General features: G+C 48.9%; 1 protein-coding gene across 1 annotated transcript in view; it reads right to left on the minus strand.

The window, feature by feature from the left end:
• The window catches only part of GRIN2B (glutamate ionotropic receptor NMDA type subunit 2B), a 203962-nt gene extending 183016 nt beyond the window's left edge, over window positions 1-20946 (minus strand). Inside the window, exon 1 of the mRNA XM_075153102.1 lies at window positions 20046-20946. The gene's annotated coding sequence lies outside the window, so the exon portion shown is untranslated. The remainder of the gene's footprint in view (window positions 1-20045) is intronic.
• Between the last annotated feature and the right edge of the window lie 693 nt (window positions 20947-21639).

Genomic DNA, 21639 nt, shown 5'->3' on the forward strand with positions numbered 1-21639 from the left:
CACTCTTCTCGAAAAAGGTTTCGGCCAGAAAGGGACTAAGAGGAAAAAGGCTGCCCCATAGTCACAGTCCCAGAGCAGCTGTTGCATGTGCCAAGAGCACAGATAGTGCTTGCAGACAGATGAGCTGCATCATGAAGAGGGATGATAGAGATGCTTTCCCTTTCCTTGTCCTCAGGGTGCTTCCCTGAGTCAAGGGGTACCCACTCCCCAAAGAGGCCATCAGCCTGCACCCTCCTCTAGTTGTGTGTGCTCTTCTGAGGAGGTAGGAATGCTCCGTTAGATGCAGTCAGTGCCTCCACTCCTCCACCACAGGCTGATGTCCATTCCAGGTGCAATGTACACAACACCACCGGTGAAAAACGATCAAAGAGGGGAAAAGCTAAGGGAAAGGAAACAGCAGGGCAGAGAAATTAAGGACAAGAACAAAAGTGAAAAGTGAGAAGCACGCTGAAAAGAGGAGATAAGGATGGGAGAGATAGTGGAGAAGGAGTTACTTTGCAAGCGGTAGCTAAAAATCTCCTAACGTTTACGGCAAATGATGCATGAAATACACTGTCAGGAGTGTGATGCCCAGAACCTATTGCTGCTAAATATTTAATCTGATTGGCAGGGAGCCCTTAAAACCTCAGTGTCTGGATCTCAGGCTTCTACAGAGCAACAGGTGAAGTAAATACATCAACATGTAGCGATTCACCTGGGGTGCCATCAGCCTTTCCAACCTGCAGCATTGCACAGGGAAAAAAAGTTGTCAATGGATATTAACAACAGCAGAAACAGGCTACAGGAAAGACACAGCTTATGTGCCTTGGCTCCCACTACAAGCTAGAGACAAGTGGAAGGTGGATATGCTGAGTGCCTTCTTCAGAAATGACAACACACTGCTGCAAGGATCTCACACGATGCAGTTCATGCCTCTCAAGCACTATAAAGTCACACAGAACTGTGGTACATCGAGGCTGCAGCTCTAATGGCCCACACCTCCCTGCATGTAATCCCTGAAGCCAATCTGCAAGCAGACCAAAGGCTGCCTCCAGCAATCAACTTCCACCCCCTGTCAAGCATGAAGCAGGTCAGAATGTCCTACATATGTGCCTTCTAATGCCAGCACAGGAGAGCACAGCAGGGCTGGCTGGGTGCATGCAGGTATGCAGCCCTTTGGGGTAGGAAACCTCATTAGCCGGTACTGCAGCAGTGAGGGGATGACAGGACAGGCAGCTGCTAGCAGGGACATATACATGCCTACGTTTGCACATCCAGTGCAGGCTCCCACTTTCCTGACTACCCACACAACCTTCAGAGCGGCTGCTCTCCATGTCAGCTCTGGTTTCCCTAAGCCGGGATCTGAGCTGAGTCTGTGCTCCCAAACAGCCACTTCTTGGAGCTATGCAAAGGAGAAGGATTATGTTTGGGCAAAGCTTTTGCAGTTTCAAACTACAACTCCATTCTGACTCGGAAGCAAACCTGGCCACTTAGAGATACTCTGGGGAAAGAAACAGACTTTCATCTTAATCATTTTATATTGTTTAAATCAACTCATTTCTAGAACAAAGGTGTTTGGGGGTTTTATTTAGGTATAATGTAATATTTTAAGTTTTTCAAAGATAACTTAAAGATAGAAATATTTAGCTCTGCTGTAGAGAGCTCCAGACCAAGTTCCTCACCATTACCCAATACACCAGCAACAGGAGTGCAGTTCTTCCTAAGGACTCTACAGGTCCAGGGCGTGGGGTTGACTTGCTGCCCTGGCACTGACAAGTCATAAACTGCATGAGCCCATCGGCTGCCTCCCAAAAATGAATAAATAGAAAGATAAATAAATACATAAGAAGTGGAAAGTCACGGCAGAAATGCAGGGAAAAGCAACATGCCCCATACTTGTTTCACAGAGGACATGGGATTTTTGACATCCAAAATCCCATATCATGCAGGACATCTGCAAATCTAACACAGGCTGCAGAGCCTTGGAAGTCTGGGATGAGGGCTTCGCAGGTAACACAGCACTGAGCAGCAAGATCTTCTCTAGGCATAGATCTTGCAGAACTGGGGCCCAATCATAGACTGGTATTCACCAGCATAAATCTCCCGTCATATTCCCCTTTCTGTATTTCTGGCTGCTTCCCTGTCACTGTCACAGCTGTTCAAGGAGCTGACTTCATCAGAATATGCTTTGTGAAGTGCTTTTCTGCTCTGTACGATGCTTTTGCTTTATTTCTTTCAGTAAGTGCCAAACCACTGAAGAATACCAAGGGCAGAGCTCTGAAAGTCAAGACCAAGTAAAGAGTAAGTATTTTTCTATGGCATCGTCAGCTGAAAAGTCTCAGGGCGCCTCACAAACACAAAAGAAAGTGTGACTTTTGAATACAGCTGTATGTCGTGCGTGTCCATCATCCCAGCTCACAGATGAACAGGTACGCTTAGCGACTTGCTCATGGGCTCTGACAAACCCTGCTGCTCTTTAAGACTTGGCCAACCCCAGCTTGCCATGCTCGCAAGAAGGTACTGCCTGTAGGTGCAAGGCAGGAGACGTGTGCCTGTGTTTCAGCCACTCCAGTTGACAGCCTGACGCACGATCCTCAACCAGCAATGACGGTGGGTTTGCCAGACCACTGAACTGCTGCAGGAACAAACTGCTGGGGCAGGAATGGGAAATGAATTTATTGACCACAGCTGTTCATTAACTGAATAAGAAGCAATGTATGGAAAAGTCAGATATGGGACCCTGCTGACCTGCCTCCTATCTTTACCACAAGACTAGTCTTTCCTGTAGCCCAGGACAGGACAGCCCCGCTTGCCCGCAGTGCTTCAGCCTTTGCCTTAAAAAGGTGTTCTTCCGAGTTTACAGCAAGAACCTGTTTCTCTGATCCTGGGCTCCTGTCACTCTTTGAACTCCCTCTTAAAATTGCCCAGGAACTACCCGTGTCACTGGGACACAGTCACTGTCGTACAGGGAACTAAGCTGAAGCATTTATTTTACAAACAGCCCTCCAAATAGGTATCACAGGATAAATTTAGGATGCTCTTCACATCAGGCTCGATAGAGTCATTCACCCAGAGAGACTGTAGCCACCAGCTGAGATACTGCACAGGTGCATAGCTCTGTTTCTTATCCTCACCTCTTCATTTCACTTGGAAATGTGCTCAGTCTTAAAAGCAGATCAGGAAATTAATATTTCCAGGTACAGAATATCCTCCTAGCATCTGAAAATGGGCTTTATATGAAAAATGTGCAGGATTTCTTAAGTACAACTGATGAGAAACATGTGATAAGAGCTCTTGCTTCATGATATTTTCCTGTGCCTGTCAAAACGAGGAGATATAGTACTGCACAGAGACTCTTTTTTTTTTTTTAAAGCTAATTAAGCTATTTCATACCTCAGAAAAGATTCGCACTGGAGGGGCAAAAAAAAACCAGCTAATCCACACTCTGCTGGAACTAGCATTTTTTTATAAGAAGTGTGCATTTCATCCGTAGTTCCTCCATTGCAAAAGGCAGCATTCAAACAGATCCATAATCAAAGAAGAAAATATAATTAAACAGAAACATTAACAAACACGTCCTGAACAAATAACCTACAAGGAAAAAGCACCACAGCACTGGCTCATTCACAAACTCTACAACCTTTTAAAGACTATGAAATCAGACGAAATCGTGCTGAAACGAGATCGGTTTCCTGATGCCTGTGTCGTCCCCTGATAAGTGGGTGTCTAATGTCATCCCTTAGTATCTATACTCACGGCAATTCCCCCACCCCCTCCTAGCCTCCTTGACACCCCACACTTAGGCTTCTCCTTCATATGGATCCCGATTTTCCCAGCTTCAGCTAAGGGTCCACTTTCTTCCAGATCTGCCCTTAGTGACTAAAGAGGATAATTGGCCCCTGTTCTCTCTTTATAACAGTCTTTACAGATTTGCAGACAGTTAGATTTCCACCCACAGTTACCTTTCCTCTAGACTGAACATGCCTGGCTCTCTTGGCATTTCTTACAGGACTTAGTGTCTACTGTTGTCTACCCCTATCCCCTTGCTTGCTCCCCCTCCAGCCTGCAAACTATCGTTTTAAGAACACCACACCCCGACATGGATGCAACACTATGCAATCACAGCCAAAAGGACAGGAGAGAAACGATCTACAGGTCCTGCAAATCTGAGGGGGAGGACTCCTGTGGGAACACCGCATCCTTTCCCTCCTCTCCCGGAGAATTTTGGACACTCCTTGTAGCAAAGCTCCCAGGGCTACTTTTGTTCAGAGACTGCCATCGCTTCGCTGGGAATTTTACTTTAGCCTCTGCCGCACTTCACAGCAGGGAACTGTGCTGTCTATTCAGCACTTCTTTTTGTTCGGTTTGCTGCTATTGTTTGGTTACAGCTACCTCTCCTTCGGTTCTGGTTAGGTTCCTACACAACTCCCCTAGCAGTGCAGACCGGGCATCTAACCAACCGCCGCTCCGGCAGCACTAAACAATTCCTCGCTCTCTTTCTCTCTCCTTGGTGTTTACATTCTTAAGCACACACTTTAAAGCAGTCATCACATCTCTCTTTTAATTGTCATTTGGCCAAGCTAAATGTAATTAGTTACTTTAATCTTCCCGCTTAGATCAATCCCTCCAGCATCTTAATCATTTTTGTTCCTCCACTGAATTTGTTCTAATTTGCTGCCATCTTTGGGGCACCGAGTTCTCCAGAAATGAACTCAATAGCCCAGGTACACTCAAACCAGGCACATCATGAAAACATGACTAGAAACACGTAGAAAACATTTCCTTGCTCCGAGATGCAATAGTTCCGTTTATGCGATCCAGAAATCACATCAGCTTCTTTGCTGCCGCATTGTATTGCCAGCCCATATCTCATTTGCTAACCAGTGTAACCCCAGTGTCGTTTCTGGCATTACTGCTTTCCAGGGGTGTACCTCTCATGTCTGCTTTCTTTCCGAGTGCAGGCTGATTTTAACTCCTACTATTCAATTTATTATCCACTCTGTTAATCCCCAAATCCTATTCTGAGGTATGACTGCTTAGCCAGCTATATATCTCAAATCTCTTTGATTTCCAATGGAAATACTCTCACAAAGCAAAAGGCACGGGGTTTGTCATCAGAGTAAAGTCAAGGCACATCCCTAAATTCACAAGACAATATGGATTTTTCACACGCCTGTCCCCAGCATCAGTCCCTCACCGAAAACTGCCAAAGGGTTTTCAAACTCTGCAGTTCGGCTTTGGTGGTGTCCCAACGTGGTGCCGCTGTGTGACAGTTTTGCATCAGGCCCTGCTGCTCTCAGAAAAAGCAGAGGCCCCTGGAGACCCATGCATGGCTTGTGAGAACAACTGGGAGCACTGGGCAGGTGCCGATTAAGCAACGCCCAAATGTATCAGTGCTGGGCTACATTTCTGTACACGCCTTTCTCTGTAGGCACCCTCAAAGCGGTCATGGCACCTCCCTAATAGCCTGCACATCATCTTCCTCCGAACGGTGGTGTCAAGGGCTCCCCTCCTCCTTCATCCCAGGGCTGGGGAGAGGCTTCTTCAGAGCCTTTCTGTGAGACATCACATTGGTGCAAACCACCCCAGACGCTGCCCGAGCACCAGGCAGTCACAAATGCAGGACCTTGGTGCAAAGAAGGTTTTTTTAGGATGCAGAAGAAAAAACCCTTCCCTCTCCTCCAAACCTTGTCCCTCTGAAATCTCCTCCAAAACTCTTCCCCTGCCCCTCCACCCCCCAGATCCCCTACAGACACCAGAGCCTCCAACAGCTCCCAAACTAGTTCAAAGGCACTGAGACAGGGTGGCTTTGGCCCCCTGCTACACCCATCGCCTGCAGGGCTGCCCTGACCCCCAGCTGGGGGTGATGGCATGAAGTCCAGTTGGGCTTGTACAGCCTGGAGAAGGGGGGAAGAGGACAGAGGAGCAAGAGGAAGGTGGGGTGCCACAGGGTCAGGGGTGGCTGGAGAGCTAGCCCTGGGCAGCGTTGATGCATCGCCTCTGCAGTTGCGCAGCTCTGTGGGGGAGATGCTGCTCAGCCCAGTCCCGCTGCTGCTAGCCACAAGGCAGCTGCGGCTCAGCAGTGTCTAAATGAAGTGGGTCGGGGGTCCTTGCCACTGTGCCTCTGGCTGCGCCTGCTCCCCCTCTGCTCCGGGCCCCAGGTGAAGGGGGGCACATCTACCCACACCTTGCAGGCTGTAGCACCAGTTCCCCTCTCCCCAGAAAACAGGGGAAAAGAAAGCACCGGCTACTCCCTCCCACCCTCTCCCGTGCATATGTACTGCTACTGCGGGTAAATTTACGAGTCAGCTCTCTCAGTCCCTCATGGTCCAGGCTTTCCCAGGACCAGAATGCAATTTACTGCCAGGGAAAGTCCAACGAGGTGTATAAATCTGCCCTTCTGCCACCACCTATTCTCATGATCCATGTCAACACACTTCCTCCTCACCACCAGCAAGAGAAGGTCTTTGGCTTAACTTTCCAGTCTCATGTGCCAACAGAAAAAAGTGAGGGAAGAGGCTTAGCACAACTCAAGTCACTTGAAAAGCCACAATGTACGTGAATTGCTGGATTTATGACAGTGTTTAGCACCACCACAAAGATCCTCACTGCAAGTAACAGGATCAGTTTGAGCAGCGGGAAAACAAAGTGGACTGAATAAAAGTACGAAACTACAGAGTACTCATCCTTCGGATGTTCAGAAAAGGCGACATGGCGCCGATGCCCACATACACCTCTCCCACCTCTACACTTTGCACTTACTTGAAGCCCATGGGCCTCTTTGCAGGAGGCTAGTCCACAAGACCTTGGGATGCTTTTAGCCTGAAAAGAAAGACCAGACCTATGCATACATCCAGAGGAGAGGAACTCCAGCCAAACCACCTGACCGTATCTCCTGGCACAGACCAAGGATGGGCATTTTCTGCCAAATGTTGATCAGCATATACTAGACCAGCTCAGCCAGGATGGAGAAGGTCAGCTTGGCTTCAGCCAACTGGGAGCTGACTATGGCCAAGAAAAATCTTAGCATGGCTCTTACCATCTTGCTGTGGCAAGCAATGAGACAATTCTCAATTACATCTTCTCCAAGCCCTCCAGTTTTGCACCAAGGAACACCACCCATTCAGTGCACTGCAAGGAGTGCTCAAGGTTGTATGGCTTGTTCTTCCACTTACTGGTATGAATGTATAATGTTTCATTTCCAGTTATATTAAGAGGCACAGCTTAACCTGCTGCTTCTAAGTGAAATTTGCCTTCTCTTTACACTGCTATGCTGATCTTTCATTGAACAGACTATCCCCAGATGCTTTTTTTCCAAGTTCTGTATTTCTTCAGCTGCTGTAATAAATGTGGCATTTCAGTAAAGCCAAGGTTCAAGTTAAGTCTTTTGCATATGAACTTCTCTAAACCCCAGGCTTCACCTAAAAAACATGTAGGTTTGTCATATCCAGGAGGAGCATTGGACCAAGCACTGTCTTTCTGCCATCTCCTTTAAGTTCACTAAACATTTAGACATCCTATAATAAAGGAAATGAGGAGTTTTAAAGGGTATTTAGGTCTTTAACTCTTTCTTTTTTCTCTCCCTCTGGATCTCTGACAGTAAAATCAAGTTCTATGATTTTCCATCAAGTTTTGTGCTGCAACTTTTAAACCATCATTTTATATTACTCTTTCAAAGTCATGCAGATTATGTTAAGTTGCTTTAAAAGTCTCAAATTCTGTTCAAATGGAAATTTCAGCTATGCCAAATACAGCCATTTTAAGCAGTTCTTACCAGAGAGTCATTGATTTTTCTCCTCCGGGCACAGTCCATGAGGATTTGGGGGAGGAAACTCGACATAACTTTATCTGATCCCAAAACTGAATGTCAACCAGATTCTATACTTATTGCTGGTTTATACTGCAGGGAAAGCAATACATTAGGCAATCAAGAAACACCTGAGAACTTATACAGCAAAAGAAATGTTGATGAATCTGTTGGTATCCTTAAAATCACGTCATTTAATGCTTGAAAAATAAGGAAATCATCAAATACAAAGACAAAAAATAACACCCATTGTATGCAGCTAATATCGAGGATTTATGCAGCATTCATTGCAGGCATCAAGATAGCAACCTAGACAGTACCTCAATAGCTCTTTAAGATGTTCCTCAGATGACAAAAGTGAAAAAGTTTATAAACAATAATACTTTGAAATGAAGCTGATTCAAAGAAATATTGCAAGTTCTTGCATCTCACACCAGAGAGCAGACACCCAAAGTCGATCCAATCCTCACCACAGCCAATGCCAAGATTCTGCCCAACTTCAAAGGGACAGCGGATCCGGCCTCTGGGCTGCAGCTGAACCCTTCTGTAGGTACACATTGCAATTTGTCCTGCCACAGCTGCCAAACTACAGTATCACAGAAGACTCATGTCAGAGAAGATACATGGATTTCGTATTACCCTGTGCGCTTAAAAAGGACACAGTTAGACTGCCAGCGCAAACCTTCTCTCTAATTTTCTGTTTTGTTCGATTTTTATGCTTCATCATGCAAGCAATATTTTCTTATGAAACATCTTCCTGAGTGGAAATGGGCAATGCTTCTAAACGCATGCAGGCAAAGATGTACAAAGACGTATAATTAAATGTCATTCTTACACCAGCTCCCTCCTGGGACACAGTGGTTATAGAAGAAGCAAGCCCTGGCCATCTCTCCTTAACCTTTCCGCAGCATCCTGAGGGACCGTTCTCTGTGGTGTGCCAAGGACCAGCCCTATGATACCTGGTCATGTCAGGGGACCTGGACATGTCAAGTGTGCCAACTTGCCACTTGAGATTAAGGCTTGAAATTAAGGTTTGAGAAGTCCAGAGATCACGGATGGGCTGTGTGGACTGAATCGGCTATATGGACATTGCTGCTTCTTGCAAATTCAAATCACGTTCAGGAACCATTTACATCAGATCCAGACTGAGGGATCTCCAGGCCTTCATGTTCGAAAAGAGATGGACTATCAGATAGACAGTTTTCTTATAGTGGAAAAATACAAGACAGAGGACCAGGAGGTTTTCCCCCTGGATCACGACTGTTTTCCAAATTGGGTGGTGGAAGAGGGATAATTTAATACAACTCCTATCTCGTCCAGCCCCCAGCCCTGTACATCCTTGACATGTGTATACACAGAACAAAAGAGAGACTTAAAAGCCTTTAGGAAGCTCACCTATGTAGGCTGCCTTTGTAGTCAATAAGGATTAGCTTCTCTGGAGGGCAAGCTGGAGCACATCCATTGGGCTTCTGCTCTACACTGCCCTTCGAAAGACCCCCTCTTTCTCCACTGACTCCCTGGAGATCCTCTGGAAACAAGTCTCCCACAGCTAGTGTTAGCTTCTGGAAACACTCCCCTCTCCATATAAAAGTCAAACGTCTCACCAAGCTTATAAAAGCAAATGTATAATGAACAACGAGAGGGGATATATCGAGGGATACAAACTGCAGGAATGAAAATCCCAAGTGATTTTAAAGATCTGGAGACAACTTTAAAGAGCTACCTGCACGTTTAGGCAATGATAAAAATTTTCACTGAAGCAATAACTCTGGTTTCCTGTCGCAGAGTCTCTGTAGTTCTCATCCCTCATCCTTTGTTTAAGAGCATTTGCTTGAGGATCAGGTCTTTGTTCCCTGGGAATTCACCTCCTCCTGTCACTTTTTCTCCCACCTAGAGACAGCAGTGGATCTGGATGCTAAATGAAACATTTTGTTGTCACTGGGAAATACAAATGCATCCAAAGCAGAACAAGAACAAACCTGCACTGCCTAATTTGGAGGGAGAATTAGCTCCCGTGTCTCCCTTATCTCAGAGGACTCCACAGCCTCTGGGCTATGGAGCCGGCTTCTCTATTTCTTTCATACTGAAGTCATTTCCCTTTATATAAGTAATTACCGTATACTGGGCCAAAGAAACAAACTACGTCCTCAGCCCAGTCGTTAGAGCACTCCCTCTCCAGCACAATGAATAGGCATTTATATAAAGTAGAACAGCTCCAACTGGAAAAGCTCCAACTAAGAAAGCATTACTGCAGAGGACCCAGTAGTCTGGGCCCTCATGTTGGCTAGGACAGCCTCGGGGACAAGTCCCCACTCTAAAGTATGCAGAATAGGAATGCGTCACCCAAAACCCAGTTACTTTTCTGCTTACCAGGCTGCTAGCTATTCTGGGCTTTTCTCCGCTTTTTCATGAAAACACATCAAATGCTCTAATTAATTTCAGTGCAGAACTAGCAAAATCTATTAAATTAATTTTTTTTTTTTTGTGGGGCAGTAAACCATTTCCTGCCACTTTCATTCCACTACAAACCTCTCCTGTCAAAAACCTTAGTCACCATCTCTAACATCAAAAGTTGAAGTCAGGGATCTCTCTGACAAGCTGTGAACATGAAACGTGATTTCACTTCAATGTCCTAACAAAAAGAAGTGTAAGAGTATTAAAGCGAGATATGTCATTAACCAACAATCATCTCCTATTGTGTGTCTGAGAAGTTTCTGAAAGTTATTCCTCCCTCCAGTAAAAAAAAACATTGCACAGAAAGGGTTGCTCAGGTAAGATACCCACTGTGGGCATCCAGCTTCTGCTTGAAAGGGTGCAGAGGCACAGGCACTCAGCTCCTGCAAAGTTCTCTGAGCCTCAAGTTCAGAGAGCCTTTTAGCCCCTTTGCTCCCCATTGAAATGGTGCAAATTAAAAGTGGATAAAGCATGATCCTTACAGCTCTCTCTGAATCCCTGGTTTGAAAGTTTGCAGACTTTCAAACCAGGGATTCAAAGAGAGCTTTCTGTAAGAGTCACTGTATCTTTCAAGGCAGCCATCCCACAGCTATCTTATTCTTCTAAGCTACTTAGTTTTTATCTCCTCCTGTTTAGAGTGCAGGCCCCCCATCATGTAATGAAACGATTGCAATGTCTTTTCTGAGATTTCATTTATGCTTTTGTGGCATTTACCACTTTGTTACTTCCACACGGAGCCTTAAAAGCTTCCTCCCAGAACACTCAAATACGTGGTCCCTCAGACCACATCCAAACTGCTTTTATAGTTTGATTTGCAATGTTTCAGGGCACTATTTTTGCAATTTTAATTATATATAATATTCACTTTTTCAGTAATAAAGTAGAGGGTAATTTCAAGTTGCACCAAAAACGTGGAGAGCTGAAGAGGAGAGACTGCGAGAACAGATTATGTCATTCTGTCGCTTTCATTAGACTCTCCCTTGGGGATTGTCAGCCTCTGATGTTTCAGCCTGCCTCTGCTGAAACACGTCTGACACAAGGGAATCTCCCCTGAGATGTTTAGGCCACTGACTACAGCAGCCAGTGATACCAGAGAATTACAAAGGAGGAGAAAGAGGGGTGCAGGGATATGCAGATCCCTCCTGCGTGCTTTCCACGCAAGCATATGCCTACGTGCGAGTAGCCGTGAGCTAGTGCATTTTTGTGCATTTCCTCTGCCACAATGCACTTCGTATGCATTTCTCAGCAGAGTCCTGTGACAGAAATTCCCCAACAATCCAGTTATATGCAATTAATTAACATCCCGCTTTACCCGGCACAAAGAGATTCACAGCAGCGACCCTTTCTCCATCCTCCTCCTGGAGCGGCTGGCAGCATCTCTACACCTTTCCATGTAGCAGTGGAGCCGTTCTTCTCACTGCACAAAACTGGCTTCAAAACCACCTGCCCACAGATGCTGTGAAGATTTAGGATTACCCTTGGAATCAGAGCCAGCTTTAGGCTCCTAGCAGATCTTCTGCAATTCATTTCCAGGCGGTATTCATTTAGTCCCTTCGCCTTTCGCATTCCAAACATCCACTGTGTATCCCCAGGATCTCATTCCCAGCTGGGGATGCTGGCGTACCAGAGGTCCCTTGTGGCGGACAAAACCACTGTCCCTTGTTGTGGCAGACTACAACCTCTCACCTATCCATATCCCCCTGTGTCCCGTTCATAGCCCACAGCCGGAGGCAATACACGGCCACTGCTGTCTTCAGCTATCATTAGGCTATTATGCCCATCACCTGAAAACAATTTTCTGTTCATTAGGCAATCAGCTGCGGTGTAGGACATGGCGTTTGTGCTAGTAAATTATCAGTGGATTCATGACTCCAAATCTTACCTGTCTCAGCTGGCTCCTAGTAACCATCTCAACTTCTAGTCTGTTTTGAAATAGTGAACTTACTAAGTTTTACATTTGTTTTCTTTTGCAAAATCCTCCAAATTCTTCAGAGGTCATACATGCAAGAAACTATACATCCACAAGAAGGAGTTGTGTTTATTAGCTCTTCAACAGTGCATGGCAACCTTAACAAAGAGATTAGGAGAAGAGGTGAAATAAAAATGTTAAGTCCAAGTATAATGAAAAAAGAGAGCTTAAATTTCCTCCATTTGAGTTTGAGTTTGTCCTGGACACCTGTATAAAAAATCCCTGGTTCTTATGAAAAACACCAGAGGTCAGGATTACATGCTTGTTGCTCTGCTAAAAAATAGTGTAATCCACCAGCAAGGCTGTACCACAGTCCCCCTTTCTGCTGATGCACAGGAGGATATAAGCTGGCATAGTTCGTACACACAGTACGTTCCCAATGCTGGCCAAACTCACAGTCTCAAAATTGCACTTTAAGCCCTCCCAGCTACCAGCAGGGGAATCTCTGCTGACTCAAAGTAGGGAGACCCCTCTCTGAACCCATTAATAAAGCCACCTATCTAAACCCCAACCCTGCACAGGAAGCTCCTCCAACTCAGGGCACAGAGAGGTGCGACCGTGAAGGCTGGCTAGTGAAGCGATGATTCTCAGAAACCACGATGCTCATGACTCCCCAAATCCCATTTTATCTTCTGGAAGCAGCAAAGGTGCGTAAACATAAGGCATCTTTAAACTGTAGCTCATCTTGCAAGACAAAAGAATGACATCATGAAATAGCAAGGCGTGCATTTTCACATCGTTCAGTATGTGATGATATACGTCACCTCCCCTTGCAGTAGCAGTTTTTTGGCACACTAGCTATTCAGATGCTGTGATAGTGTAAAACCTTGAAAGCAATGGCTACAGACAGGTGAAGCTTCCTAAGGAAAGGGACATGGTCTCAATCTAGAAGAGCCCAGCTTATCACAGGATTCAAGAACTGCGTCTGCAAAAGCATCATTCACATGGGACAGGTTTGTAAGTCTCTTCTGCACAGATTTCTATACTGAAGCTCTAGCCGTCCCCCAGGTCAGGATGTGCTGTCACAATGTACCAGAGGTTTTGAAAACCGGACATCTTTGGGCATCTCCTGATACGCTCAAGCTGTGGCACCAGTCAACACCATCATGTTGACTCCTACGTGTACCGTATGAGATTTGGAGCACAGGGCCAGTGCCAAACCCACTCAGGTGGGGAGGGTTTCCTCCAGTGGGACAGTCAGTCCCTCCCTCCTGCACACAGAACAGATCAACCTCAATACCTTTCTTCCAAAGTTGTTTGGCTAGGCATGCAAATATCACGATCTATGGTTCACTGGAGACAGACTTTATTAGACAAAAAATCCTGATAGTTCAGCACCTACATCTAGCTTTAAATATCTTCAGTCACAGCCATTCTGCCACGTTTATCAGCATCTTCTACTGTCACTAAACCATTATTGCAGTAAACATTTAATTTAATGTTTAATCTGTATTCTCTCTGCTTCATCTTAAACTCATTTATTTCCTGATCTGTCCTCGGTGACTAATGAAAATAATTGGCCCCTGTGCTCTTTCTGCTCTGTCTGCAGACAGTTAGGTATCCACCCACAGTTGCCTTTTCTCCAGACTGAGCTTGCCTGGCTCTCCCAACCTTTCTTTACAGGTCTTGCTTTCTCCGATCTGTGATCATTGTGTTTGTTCACTCCTCCTCACTCTCGCCAGTCCTACCCTCTCTGGGAAGTGCAGCCCCCAAACCGAACGCAGTTATCTAAGTAGGGTTTAACCGTATCTGTAAATAAGTGTTAGGCTTATCATTTCACCATTTTGAACAAACGAGGCTTGCATACGGAGCTCACACATGGGCTAGACAGCAGCTCCAGTAGAGTATGGTGGTAGCTAGAGTGATTGATCTCTTGATCGGTGGTTCAAAGCCAGACTAGGAGTGCAGTAAGTGAGAACTGTTCCCATCTCACAACTAGATAGCTTCACACAGACGAAGTAGTGTAGGCTGACTGCTACCTTGAGAATTAACTTATGAGTTTGTCACATGGAGAGTTAACTGGACATGAGCTCCTACGTGCCTAGCATGCCAGGGGTGAGTAGGGGCAACAGAACAATGTCTCATGGATTATTCAGGTCAGATAAACTGGTGGCCCCACACCTGTTTTGGTGGATGAGCAATCAGCAGAGACAAGCCACCAAACAGACCATGAAGACCAAATCCCCATTTTTCCCCTAAAAGTGTTTCTTCCCAATAAATGTTTCAGCACAGTCGTGCACACCAATATTAATGACACTGTATGTGCTCTGGGAATACAAAAACATCTTCAGTATTCAGAGCTGGCAACCTAACACTACTTGAGCCACTTTCAGTGACTCCTTTCAGTTTTGAACCTTCCTTGTGGATAGGGTTAGAAGTATAGGGAGTGAATGCTACAGAGGTCTCAGCTTAGTATCATCCCCTTCACTTTGAGCCAGTAACAACACTCACATTCATAAGTTCTGTTTTTCCCCAGATGCTTAATCAATCCATATATATTGGTGGCTCTGAAACATGGTCTTTGATTGCTTGTGTTAGAAAAGGAAGAGAGCCACCCAGCATACTTTACAGTCTGCAACTACCCTCTGTATTAGGAAGTATCAGCTGACAGTGAGTCTCAGAACACATACCCTTTCCGTCTCCCCTTTTTTAGTGGCCCTAAGTACAGAAAAAGCAATATGTTTATTCCCCTCACATAAGCATATTCAGCGTATATGTAAAAATTAAAGAAAGAGAAGCCAGTCCCTCCTCCTGCCCAGAGCCAGCATTCTCTCCTACTTCTAAGAAAACCAAAACACTAAAGAAAAAGCAGCCTTGCCTTGAGAGGTCCAAATTAGCCATGGTTTGAATTGACTTGATCGCAGCACAGTTTGCACACTGCCTAGTGCCACGCGTTTGTTTCTGAGCACATAGAGAGGTTTTTTCCTCTGCAGTTGACCTCAGGCGCATGGAGGTACGCTGCCTGGTTTGCACAGATCACCACGGTGCATTTGGTCGCCTTTTACACGCACACCAGTTCACATTCCGATGCACAATTCTAGCTGGCAGCTGGTGGTTTGTGGCTTAAGGAAGCCATGAGCTCTTGAACTAGAAAGGGTGGGTGCATTTGGATTTTTTTTCCCAACACGAAAGGGTAGCTTTGACATTTAACCCGGCTGGGTCAGTCTCCTGATTCCCGGCCAGTTAGCACCATGCCACTAATTTTGCTAGAGCAAGCGCCAGTCCATACCTGCCAGGAACCTCCTCTCCTGTCTTCAGATGAACAGACACGCAAGACGGGTAAGTCAGAGGGATGGTGGAGCCCCCTTCGTGGCTGGAGAAACGGTCTTTTTAGTTCCTGTTATGACGCACTTAGCTGAAGCAGAAACACAAGGCTCAGAGGAAGGGACAAGGCAATGGTAGCAGGAGGGCCATGCTTAGCTTTAAATATCTTATTTTCCTCTGGTTCCCCTTCCACATATTTCAGTGCTGCGATCTTCAAACTGCCATTTCATCTTACGCAGTGAGGCACCCAGGGCAGTAGCTCGTCCGTCCGACTGCGGCGAAGCAACAAAATGAGTAAGTTGATTCACTGTGGTTTAAAGAATTCTTGTGGACGGCTAGGTGGAGGATGGATCAGGGTAATAGCAGATAACTTATCAGCCATGTTTCTCCCAGCCACTCCCTGCTTTTCTATCAAGTATAAATATATCTCCAAGAAGGTTAATCACAGAATCGCAAAAGAGTCAGGCAGTCCTAGAGCCCCGATGTCAGGCAGAGCGGACACTACCAGCATCCCACTGTAGATTAGGCAATCACAGTACATGGAGCCCTCTCTCTCAAAAAGATCATCTAGTCCATCTCTCCTATTAACTAATCCATTTATTTGTGATAAATTGCTGCTTACACAAAGAAAAGAAAAAATTTTTAAAAATCCTCTGCGTATTCTCCAGCTGCAAGATAACTCTCTTTCCCCACTGCCCACCAAGCCATGCTGAGAAGTAGAGTACAGGCAGAGTAGAGCTGTGCCCTCCCTAAATGCCAAGCAGATTAAAGCTCTAGGGACCAGTTCTCAGTCTGGACTATCTTACAGGCAGCTTTTGCACATCCTAAGGAGCAAAAGACGGGAGTGGGGAATGGAGCCCATTGCAGAGACAAGCAGTGCTGTCTGTACAGCATTCCCATCCTCTGCCAGCTTGGGGACATGAGAAAACAGCACTGGGAATCAAATCCAGACCTCCCACATGGTACTGCAGAGACAGATTCCCAGTGCCATCCCAGGCAACGCAAGTCCGGCACGGGAATCCAAGCGCAGCTCCATCCGCTTGCACAGAATGGCTCTGGAACAGGAGCCGGGGTCCACCTGCCCTCTTCCAAACCAAGCACAAGGAACAGCCCCAGCTGAGCTCCAACAGCACATGAAATGCAGAAATTAATGCCACCACCTTTTCCCCCTGTAGGTCAGGGTTTGGGAATGGGGTCCTGGTTCATAGGTTGGTAGGGGTTTTACACAGGAGCAGTTGGTAATCTAAAATGAGGATAAAACAAATCAAAGCCTAAATTATTAGATGGAGATAGAAGGTTGGGATTTTTACCCCTGCTCTGTATTTTCCATCTCCTCGTGATCTCTTTGTGCTCTTGCGTGCACAGGTACAATGTAAAACTCAGCCATCAACGCAGGTATCCTGAGAACCCTGCCCAGCCCAGGATGGCTGGGGGCTGCTCCTGACACCTTCCTTTGCCAGCTATGGTCTCACTGACAAAGGGATCGCAAGAGGCACCAGGACTGTCCCAGGTTGCGATGGGCTGGTGTGGCAGGTGTGTGTCACCAAGCCAGAGCCGAGGGTCCCCGGGAAGAGGTGTAGTGGCTTTGACCACACTTCTTTCCTTTTCCCTGCTGAGATCTGCCTCTGTATACCAAAGGTAGAGCCAAGGGGAAACTGAAGTGGGTCTCGTCACCCCCAGGCTGTTTCCCCACTCCACCCTCGACCTGCTCCATCCTGTCCCAACCCTCTGAGACCCCCACCCAGGACTGGGAGACAAGCTGATGTGGTGGGGGACCAGAGAAAACCAGGATATGCGGAGGCGACAGGAGCTGCTGCTTTGGGGCGGCGTGGGTGAGTGCTTGAAAATCACCCATACCCACACCCCCTCTCTTACAGAGCACCCTGCACCCACGCATGCACTGCCGGTCTCCCCAGAGCTGCCGTTGGGGCACACCAGGTCACCCCACACCCCAGGGTGCCATGCCCCTGCTCTGCTCCCCAAGGGCTTGGGCAGCGGGGCAGCACTGAGGGCCCCATGAGCTGGGGGTGCTGCATACCCAGCCCTCCCTGCCTGGCCAAGGGGCAGCTCAGGGGGGACCATCTGCCCGCCCTGCACTGCTTGCAGGGCCTCAGGTGGCTGTGCTTGATGGTGGGGGGCAATATTAGAGGGCACCTCTTTTTGCCCATGCTGGAACTGACAGGGAAGGCAAGGAAAAGTCCCAGGTAAAGGTAGCAGCAAGAGAGACTGGGAGGTAAAGGCAGGATGAGGATGTGGGCCCATGCTCCCTGCCCCCACAGCTAAGCATCAAAGCTGCAAGACCCCTCCCCAACTCCGATCCACCCTGCTCTACCTCTGCCCAAACCTGGCCCAGGTCATGGCTGGAAAGGGCAATGGCAGGGATGTGGCACCCGCTTGGGCCCGGTGCCCTGCAGGTTGGGCTGGCGGCTGTGACGGGCACCGCGCGGGCAGCGCTGGGCACTGCTCTCCGGGGGAGCACACAGCCCTTGCCAGACACCCGAGGCAACTTCCCACCCTTTCCTCCGATCTGCCTGCAAAACCCGGGGCGGGGGGCAGAGGGGCAGGGGATGAGCCGGGCTCGCTCATCATCTGCCCTCCTCTCCCCTTGCCCTGCTCCTTGAGGCGTGGGCCTGCATCCCACCTGCTGGCATCCCCCCCGGAGCTTGTGCTTTTAGGGGCTCTCACGGGGAAATGAGACCCGTGGGAGGGGGTTACGACCCCCTAGCCCGAGCGGCGCTGGGGTCTCGGGTGGATCCGGCAGCAGCCGGGAGCTGCGCAGCTTGAGAAATTCCTCCCGAAAACGGGAGAAAGGCTCCCACACGCCCTCTTCCCCGCACAGGTAAACTTTCTACTCCCACTTGCGGAGGGAGCGGGAGGGAGGGAGCGCTCTGGAAGGGAGGATCCAGGCGCGGATAAACCCTGGGAAGCCTTAGATATTTATAGAAGCACAGCCAGAATATGGCAGGAAAGGTGGCTCTCAACCCCTCGACGGGGAACCGCTCCTGTTTTTTAACAATAGGACAAAAACCCCCTCAGAAAGCCAGGACAAAACCCCCTCAGAAACGTGGGAAAGACCCACTGAAAGGACCAAGGCGAGGGAGGGGGCGGGAGAGGCGCGCCCCCGCCGCAGGATGCTCCGGGTGCCTCAGGGGCTCGGGGCCCCCGTCCCGGCCCCCCGGCTCGCCCGACGGCAGGGCTGGGGGGCCACCCCCCTCCCTCCTCCTCTTCCAGCTGTGGCGTGAGCCCACTGCTATGTATTGCCTCCCTCCGCCCACGGCCAGGCCTCCGGTCTGCTCTAGGGACGAGAGGCAGGGGGAGGCGGGTCGGGGGGAGCCCAGGCGGGGGCTGACGGTGAGGGTAAGGGTGGTGGGGGTCCGCCCCGGGGGGAGGAGGGGGTTGCAGCAGCTCGCCCCGTCTCCCCTGCCTCCCTCTCGGCGTGGGGGGCGCGCAGCCCCACGCGTGCCGAACGAAGCAGCGCGGCGGGCACGGACTGAGGCTTAAAATAACCCCCACACGTTCAACACCTTGTGCCCGGCGCTCCCGGCGGGGCGCGGCGGCCGCGGGCTCCCGCACCCCCCGGCGCTCCGCTCCCTTTGTCTTGCCACCATCTTACGGAAAGACTCACATGTCACGTTACGGTCCGGATGCACCGGTGTCTCTCGCGTATCTACAGCCGAGCGGCACGATAGCCATTTTGCATCCCTCCCAAATGGGCTGGGGAAGGGGCTGCTTGCGTGGGGACGCGGGGTGCGAGGCGCGGGAGGCGGGGGGGTGGCGGCGGAGAGGGGCCACGATGCCCGCTGACAGCACCAGAGGGACGGGGATAAATTAAAACCCGTGAAGTTGCCTGAATAGAGCGCCTCGTAGGTTCAGGTTAAGTCTCTTGACGTGCTTGGACTTAAAATAGCCCTTCACCTCCACGCAAGCAGGCGCGCTCGCCCCGGCGCTGGGCGGGCTCCTGCCGCGGTGCCAGGGGCGGCCCCGGCCCCCCCCGGGCCCCCGGCCCCGGCCCCCGCGTTAGGCCGCTCACGATCGAGAGGCCGGCGTGGGTTTTAAGTAATGCACCACCCTCCTCGGCAACAAGCAGGTTTCTACGTACTGTTATTCCTAATGAGCTCTATTTTCACATCAAAGCGTGACAAGGAGCCGCTGGACCAGTGAAAAGAAAGAGGCAATTTGCGGATGGATGGATGGATGGATGGATGGATGGATGGATGGATGGAATTATCTTCTGTTTCACCCCTTTCGAAAGCCGTGTTCCTCCTCCCGTGTCTCTCCCGACCCCACCTGCCCACCCCCCAAAAAAAAATCACAAGGGACTTTCCCCCGATTCACGACACGGTATGTAACTCAAAGCATCCCTCTCGCCTTCTCTTCATGTCCTATTTGATGAGCCAAGAGGGAATCAACATGTCTGGTGAATGTTTCCTCCTTTTTTTTTTTTTTTGCTGTATCTGCTTCTAAGAGCAGCATCCCTAAACCTTTTGTTCTACCGTGAGTGGTCTTCCCTGGGCAAACCCGTGTACCAAAATGAGCTGCCAGCAAAAAACACAGAAGCAGGAATTTCCCTACCTTGGTTTGTAGAAGCAGAACCTCTAGACGGACAGATCAAGGGAGAGAGCATGTTGGGAATGTCCAGTCTCCTCTTCTTGCTTGCATATCCACATAAGAAGAATAAGGGTCGGGGGGCAAACGTGGGGGAATGAGTTAAAAAAAAAATCCTATTTGGCTGTAAAAAAAATAGAGGATTCTTTGTGGCAATCTTGCGTCTTGAAGCAGTGCAAATTCAAAAGCCGGAGAGAATCACTTCAGAGGATATTCAGCGCGAGTGGTGAGGATCGTCAAATGCAGGTTCCAGAGTAAGCATTCCTTTCGCCTTTTTAATGATTATTCTTATAATATTTTTTTTTCCTGGAGCCCTAGTGGAGGACGTTGTGTTTAAAGCAACTGGAGGTCGGTGCCGTTCTTCTGTGAAGCATGATTATCCTCAAAGCGTCCCCTTCCTGAAGGGAAAAATAAGCATCAATTTTGTATTAGAGGGGTTTGAAGGGGATAAAAACCTCTCCCCAACAAAGACATTAATATATTGAGAAGAAAGGGAGGCAAAACGCATTTCCCAACAGTGCACACAAGCGGAATAAAAAAAAAAAATTAAAAAAAAACAGCTGGCACGAGTCTATAAATAATTCAGATACGGGCTGACCACACCGTTCCCGGGATAGGCATGCATACGAGACGGGAAAGCGGGCGCGATGTGAATCGCGGAGAGAAAGCGAGCCCCCACCCCCCCCGCCGCGGCCCCCTCCCCACGCACGCACAGCATTTCGCCCACCCCCGGGCCCAGCCCCCGGAGGGCTGGCGAGGGCCGTGCCCACCCCTCTGCAGTGCTGCCGGCACCGCTGCCCGCCGCGCTCGGCTCAGTGGGCAGCGTGGGGCGCGCTCCGCGCAGCCCGGCGCACACACACGCACACGCACTGCCACGGAGGGGGTTGTTTCACCTGCGGCGTGGCCGGCTGGCACTACGCGGCCCCCTCATCGCCCCCGGGAACACAGCCCTTGGCTCCCTGGGGCTTGGGGTGGGGTGGGTTTGGGTTTTTTTTTCCTAGGGGTGGGTTAATGGCGGGGGGGTCTCCCCACCACCACCACCACCTCCCGCACACGCGGACAGGGTTCACAGCTATGCAGGCATTTATTTAATGAATTCGCAGGTATTTTTTCCTTTCCCCTCCCATCTCGCATGGAAAACAATTCACACTTACAGCTGTCATAAAATGCAGACCCACATACATACCAGCAAATCCTGCTTCAAGCACTCGGGCTGCTCTGAGCAGCTACTGCCCCCCTCTCTCCCTGCAAGGCTGATCCGCCTCAGACATGCTCAACAACTTCAGTCTCTTCTCTGATGCTGCCGGGCAGGAGATACGGGGCGGGGAGGGGGAAGCGTTCAGAGCATCACCCTAAAAATACATCTAAAAAAAAAATTCTCTGCAATAGAAAAGCTCCGACAATGCTTCCCGGAGGTGGAGAAAGCACGGGAAGGTGAACTAATAAAGCAGCTTAACGATTAATAAAATATACAGGCGGAAAATGGTGGGGAGGGGGCAAAACCAAGGCTCGGGCGGGGGCTATGCGAGTGAGCAGTGGGGAAAACGGGGGGAGAGGAGGA

Source organism: Calonectris borealis, chromosome 1, assembly GCF_964195595.1.
Source record: "Calonectris borealis chromosome 1, bCalBor7.hap1.2, whole genome shotgun sequence".
In the NCBI taxonomy this organism is placed as follows: domain Eukaryota; kingdom Metazoa; phylum Chordata; class Aves; order Procellariiformes; family Procellariidae; genus Calonectris; species Calonectris borealis.